Source organism: Amblyomma americanum, chromosome 1 (genome assembly GCF_052857255.1).
Source record: "Amblyomma americanum isolate KBUSLIRL-KWMA chromosome 1, ASM5285725v1, whole genome shotgun sequence".
In the NCBI taxonomy this organism is placed as follows: domain Eukaryota; kingdom Metazoa; phylum Arthropoda; class Arachnida; order Ixodida; family Ixodidae; genus Amblyomma; species Amblyomma americanum.
Window position 1 is genome coordinate 114,630,440 of NC_135497.1, and position 7,147 is coordinate 114,637,586.

Below are 7,147 nucleotides of genomic sequence, written 5' to 3' on the forward strand. Positions count from 1 at the left end.
GTGACATCAAAATGTGGTTATAGGTCCCGTGAGACATGAAAAAACTACAATATAATCGCTGCTTCTACATTTGTTGTCATTCCAGTTCTTGAGGAAGGCTGGCTTCCGCACTGTAGTGAAATAAGATGATGAGGCAGTGATTATATTCCAGTGTTTCCATGCCTCACATGACATATAACAACACTTTGATTCACAGCCATCGTTCAGCTGTTCACACTTAAACCAAAACAGCCCGACAGAAAAATTCGATTCTAAATTATTTAGTGGTTGTAGGCGAGTACAACGTCGCGATTGATGCAGAGCAGTGTATTCCGCATCACTGTAGATAACAAAACATGCCACCAAAATCAGATGTCTATACTGCTTTAACAAGAAAGGTTAAAGAAAGGTTCAGAATAGGTGCCAAATTGGCTCAGAAACGCATGAAAAAAATTCACAAAAGGAGCAAAATGTGACAGCAACAAAGATTTCTGTACTGCAAGAGCTTTACTGGTATGCATTGCTGCCCTAAACAGGACAGGTAAATCGATATGTTTACTCACACTGCTTTCACTTCGCTAATTCTTTATTAAGATCGCATTGCATTTTGCATGCATAATTTCAGCAAAAATATTAAAGCTTCGGTTTCATATGCAACATCTCACAGATGATGTGGGTACGTCTTTTTATAGCAGGTTCTCTGCCTATGTCAAGTTTTTTGCTGAAAGAAGCAGCTGTTTTCTTGAACAAAACAATCCTACTTGAAAAGGGTGTTTGAGAAGTTCTTCCATTCGAAGTAATGCAATAAATTTACTCCTGCAAATATAAGTAATCAGTGACATACCTTCAACATCTTTCATCTTTATAATCGTTTCTTGAAGGCCCTCATTCAGTGTCGATAACTTGACTATTCTTTCTTCCTGTTTTTCTATGGCTCTTTTCAGGCTTGCTATCATTTCCTCCTTTTTTTTTTCAATTCCTTCTCTGCCCTTTCAAGTTTTCCTTGCATTTTTTCCGTCTCCTCACTTCTTGCTCCTTGATTTTTCTCTTTTCTTCTTTTCGATCATTTCAAAGAGGTCATTTTTTGGCATTGTCCTCTTTTTTTTTCCTTTCGTTCTCCGTCTGTAAACAAAGTCAACTGCTTTCTACATATCTGGTATGTTTTAACAAAGAGTGTGATCGTCATACTACTACACTGAGCACTGTACGTACCTCATTAGGCTCGTCCTCGCTTGTGCTGGAAACAAAGCTTTTCTGCACACGCAGCCGGCCACTTTCTAGGTAGCTTGGATTTCCTTTTCAGAATCTGGAAATAATTACCAAGGATTTTTAAACAATACACTGCCATTGTTTAATTTATTACATCTGCACTATAATTCCATATCAAAGAAACATGCTTGCGGAACACTAAGCTATGTACTTCCAAACTGCTACCAAGAAAAACTATGACGAACATTTAACATGTAAATAAAATAAAAAATATCAAGCACAAAGTTTCTGAACACATTAAGCCCTAGAATGTTACCACCAAAATTAAGTGCTAAAAATTGATTTAAAAAAATAAGCTGTAAAAGCGCTAGCTTGAAGCAAGAACATCTGGTATACATATATGCACGTATACCATAATAATTAAGAACAAGTGCTCTCATACATACTTCTCTGCAGCTTCTCCAATTTAAGAGTATTATAAAGTATGCTGCAGTTGTGGAATTCTTGCATCATATATATCTGACAATTTCTTTCCCGATATTACTGCCTCTGGAACTTATTGCATATTTTACGAATCCGCATGGTTCGAATCATTTTCATGCTCATGGCTGCACTAGAATTTTTTCTACACGTGTTATGTCGACTGAGGGCTTAAAAAGAATCCAGAATTTCACATAGCAAGTCAAATAATTAAGGCGAATAACAGGAGATAAGGGTTACATATCAGGGCTAGCTAGTAATATGATCAGTCGTAAGATTCGCGCATCACAGTGCGCGCGGTGCCGCTCTTCAGCACAATGCCCAGTAGAACGCACATGCGCACTCATTTCCCGGTATTACATGGACCCAGTTTTGTACTCACCTCCAAGAACTAGGATTCTTGAAGCGTAATAATGGCTCTCGTCATCGGCGTCCGTCCATTTCACAAAGTACGTTCGCGCTGAAAAGTCGTTTTTTTTTGCGGGATGAAAACCCCTCACATTGGTGACAGGAACAATAGCGAAGCTGTTGTTGTCCTTGTACCGTACGTACGCGTAATCAGGCATATTGCAAAAATGCAGGACGACCAAGACAACCACGATTCAAAACGCGAACACGGTGTTTAGCTGGCCTTCACGTGGTTCAGCGGTTCAGTTGGAAGTGTGACAGCGCTGCTGGGCCTACTGGCTAATGGCTCCCTGATGGAGGCTTGTTTTGGATTTTCAGCACAGTCGTGTGCATGCAAAAATAATTGGCTTCCTAAACACAAAATTGTATTAAAACATTTTTCTCTCTAGCTACAAAAGCATGCAAGGTAGATACCATTGTGGTTGATATCTGCTTGTAGAATACGTATCTCTCGATGCTCATTGTGGCCTATTACCAGAAGCGACAACAAAGACGGCTACCGCATTTTCTTTCTCATTTGGCGCCACCACATTTGGGTTCAGCCACAGATCTGTTTGCACCGCTGTTATAAATTTCCTTATAGAATCTCACCGACTGCCTTGCTAAGTGTTCCAAACTTTTCTTTTCTATCAATTATTACATTTTGACTGAATCATTATTATTTAATCCCTCTCTTTATTATTATTCTTATTACTTTGAAATCAAAATTCTCATCCCTTTTCTGTTCATGACGAAGAATTCACCGGTGTTGCGCTCCCGCGTGCTTTTCCTTTTTTATTAACTGTGTTCAGGTGAATAGCCACCCGATTCTTGGCCGATCCCCCAGTGTAGGTATGTGCCATCTTTTGATAGGCTAACAACAACATCCTCCGTGGGATCTTGCCGCTTGCATCGGTTGCAAGTGATTCACAATTAAGGAGGGGAAAATCACCTGTGGGGTTGCAAACGCCATCGATTCCAATGGAACATTCTAAAAAGCGAGTGCGAGGACCCTATAAGACTTATTTACACCAAAGTTCGCAACAATGCTTGCCAATGACTACGGCCCTGCGATAGCAGAGATGTGACCCCGAATGCGCCGGCGCTGTAAGTGACATTCCGAGCTGCATATGTGCTGCGCTCAACTTGCGTAGTTTCTCTAACCGAAAAAAAAACGGAAAAAACTGTTACATGTGGGGGAGGTTGAAAAAAAGCAGTTTAATTGCCCAAAATGCAAGAAGTGGTGGTCAGTGTCTGAGGCACCTTTTTTTGTCATGTTAGACGTTGTTCCTCAGCTGCAAAAAGTCTGAGCAGGATGCGAGTTCCTTGATCTCACGCAGCCTCTGCCGTGCACTGATGAGCTGTCTGACATTTGTGATGGAGCTATGTACCGTGACTTTCTTGCTGCTACCTGTGATGCTGGCCATAGGATCAGCTTTACACTAAATGCTGACTGTACTCCTCTATTTAAATCAAGCAATACTTCAATTTGGCCTATTCAGCTGATCGTAAATGAGGTTCCTGCAGCAGAAAGAATGAAGAAACTCATCTTGGCTGCTCTATGATTTTGCAAGGATAAGCCGTGCATGGAAATGCTTCAAAATATTTTTGTGCAAGATATGAACAGTCTTTCCACGAACGGCTTTTTACTTAACTACAAAGGTCATGCAGAAGTGTTTCATGCTTTCTGCATTTGCTGTTCAGTTGACGCTGTGGCAAGAGCACCAATGCAGGGAGTAACCCAGTTCAATGGTTATTTCGGTTGTAACTGGTGTCTCCAAAGAGGCGAGAGAGTTGGAAAGGCAACGAAATATCCAGTTGTTAATGAGTGCCCAGATCGGACAGAGGAGCAGATGATCAATGACATGGAGGCTGCCGTTCAAAATAAGCCTGTAAATGGAGTAAAAAGTGTTTCCCCACTCATCAACCTGCCACATTTTCATATAGTCTGGAGCTTTGTTCCTGACTATATGCATTGTGTTTTGTTAGGGGTGGGGAAACAGTTTTTAGAGTTATGGCTTCAGCCCTCAGCTCATGCATATTATATAGGCTCAGAGCAAGAACTCGATAAAAAGATTCAGTCAGTAGCACCTCCAAAAGAAGTGAGAAGGTTTCCAAGGCCAACACGTGAAAGAAAGAGGTGGAAGGCTAAAGAATGGAAAAATTGGATTCTTTTTTATAGTTTTACCAGTTCTTGAAGGCATATTGGAAAAAAATACTTAGACCACTGGGCACATCTTGTAGAGGCTATACAAATCTTGGTGCAAGAAAAAATTTCCTCCTCAGACCTAAACGTTGCTGAAGTATACCTAGTGACCTTCCATGGTTATGCACAACATTTGTATGGTAAGGAGTGCATGACCTTTAATGTGCACCAACTCCTTCGCCTGACAAAAAGTGTGCGCCATTGGGGGCCACTGTGGGCTCATTCAGCCTTCCCATTTGAGCCTGGTGATGGGACCTTAAAGCAAGCAGTCAAAGCTGGCAATGGCATTCCACAACAAGTATGCAGAGTCCTGCAAGTGGATGGCTTGGTTAACAAGTTCAGTGAGGCAACAACTTCTATTAGAGTTGCATCCTATAGTGCCACTCTAGGTTCGGGCTCCAGGACACTAAATAGTGTTGCTATTCCCGGTGAGGCACGATTCTTTGGGAAGGGCACACCATTCTTGCAGCCGCCGTGTTAAATAAGAAACATCCATATGCTGACGGAAAGTGCTGTGCAGTATGCAAGAATGTATAGAAATGGCTGCATTTTTACCAGCTCAAATTATGCTGTGGGAAGGAGAACTAATAATTAAGTTGTTCTTCATTCAAATGGATCATATGGCATCCTTAGGAATATTCTCTGTTGTGGGGAAAGCACATTTGCTGTCATTCAGCTGCTGAAGTGCCTGCCTGAAAAGTTCGGTGCATTAATTTCGCGTCATGTGCTAAGAGTTGTAAGGCATGAAAGTGTGCTGACATTGTTGCGGATCACACAGATTGAAAAAACGTGTGTGTTCGTTGACCTGGGTAGTACATTTGTTTCAGCAGTTCTGAGGTCTTTGAATCTCTAAGTGGGGTAGCACTTGATTTTAACTTTTGTGTGTACTTTTTAATGATTGGTTGGTTGGTTCATTATGTTTATTGTCCGAAAGCAACTCAGGCATAAGAGATGCCTAGTAGGGGGCTCTGGAAGTGCAGATATTGAGACCACCGGGGATTTTTTAACGTGCACTGACATCGCACAGAACACGGGCCTCTAGTATTTCGCCTTCAACGAAACGTAACTACCGCGGCCGCGATCAAACCAGCGTTTTTCTGGTCAGCAGCCGAGCACCATTACCACTGAGCCACCGCGGCGGGTCAAGAGAGCCGGCATTCGGGTGGTCCTAGGTAGCCTCCCTCAAGGATTGATAGAGTCCAATGCTCCTCAGTGATTCCACTAGAACCAGCGTATTCAGCATAGCATGGCCGATGGGATGTCAGACATTAATATACATGAATCACCACATGCCTTTTGTCTGTGCTTGTCAAATAATCACAATTCTATTTTTTTTCTTACTTCAGGTTTCCGTGATGCAACAATACCTGTAACATCAGAGTTAACAGTATTGAGGTCACACAAGACACGCAGAGTGTAATACAATCACAGTTTTGTCTGATTCCATTGTTCTTTAATGTTTGAGAACACTCTTGCAGGCTAGTTGCTAAATATTTTCTGAAAAACAGTCTCCGTGATGTCAGTATTGGAAAAATTAAAAATCATGGTGTTTACTGTTCCAAAGCGACTCTGGCCCTGAGATACTGTAGTGGAGTTAGGGCTCTTGTTTTTGTGTAGATTTCTTGTGAACTCAATTGTAGAGAATAGCCGGTGTTTCACGCATTTTATTCTTTGCCAGTCCACCTCTGCCCATTGTGTTACACGGACCTAGAAAGGGGCTCTCAGTAAAGTTGCGATCCACCTGGGATGTTAAAAGGCACCGCTTTATAATTATCCTCCAGCAAGAATTATTTTAATGTGTTTTGTGGAAGCTGAGTTACATATAGACAAAATTTGAACTTCTATGTCTTCGTGCCTTTCCCTCTACTCTCGCATGCCAAAACGACAGTGCTCCTCCACCGGCCCCACCCACTCTTCCCTGCCCCTACCTCCGCCGGCTGTGACACACACATAGTGGCCGCGATGGCGCTTGACGTCTGAAAGAATTTGGCGCTGGGAACCAATGATAACCCCCGGCTGCTGACGCCACTTGCACCATGTGACATCGTATGCCAGGTTCTCGCGCGAAAGCCTGGCACCGCGTTTCACCGCGAGGTGCAAAGGCGGGAATTTTTAAAAGTGTATCGTAAATTTCCCGTTCGCTTTTGAGGTCTTGTACTCGGCATGGTCGCTTGGTGGCCTGTACTCTACATAGTGTAAGCATTTTAAAGCCAAGCTCAAACACCCCTTTCTGTGGCCCGTTAAAGGACTTCCCCATTCACATTCAGTTACCTGGTTCTATGCAAGTTGCAACCACCTTATCCTTACAAACTGCTAATCTTATTGGTTGACCTCCCTGCCACTGGCTGCCACCGTTGACTTGCCTTAGTTTTGGTCCATGGTTTATGGGGTTTTAACGTCCTACTTCCCCATTCACTTTCAGTTACCTGGTTCTATCCCAGTAGCAACCACCTTATCCTTACAAACTGCTAATCTTATTGGTTGACCTCCCTGCCATTGGCTGCCACAGTTGACTTGTCTTAGTTTTGGTTCATGGTTTAGGGGGTTTAACGTCCCAAAGCGACTCACCTAGGCTATGAGGGACGCCATAGTGAAGGGCTCCAGAAAGTTCGACCGCCTGGGGTTCTTTAATGTTCACTGACGTTGCACAGCACACGGGCCTCTAGAATTTCGCCCCATAGAAACTCGACCGCCACAGCCGGGATCGAACCAGCGTCTTTCGGGTCAGCATCCGAGCGAGTTGCCTTGGTTTTGTGTCCCAAAGCAGCTGAGTGTGAGAGGTGCTGTAGTGGAGGGGTTGCGGTTGGATTTAAGCCACATGTGGATGTTTACTGTGTGCTGACATCGCACAGCACACGGGTGCATTGTCTTTCAGCTCCATCGAAA

The 7,147-nt window shown here is 43.1% G+C and overlaps 1 pseudogene; it reads left to right on the forward strand.

The window, feature by feature from the left end:
* The window catches only part of LOC144113191 (uncharacterized), a 130,930-nt pseudogene extending 125,186 nt beyond the window's left edge, over positions 1-5,744 (forward strand).
* The last annotated feature ends 1,403 nt before the right edge of the window (positions 5,745-7,147 follow it).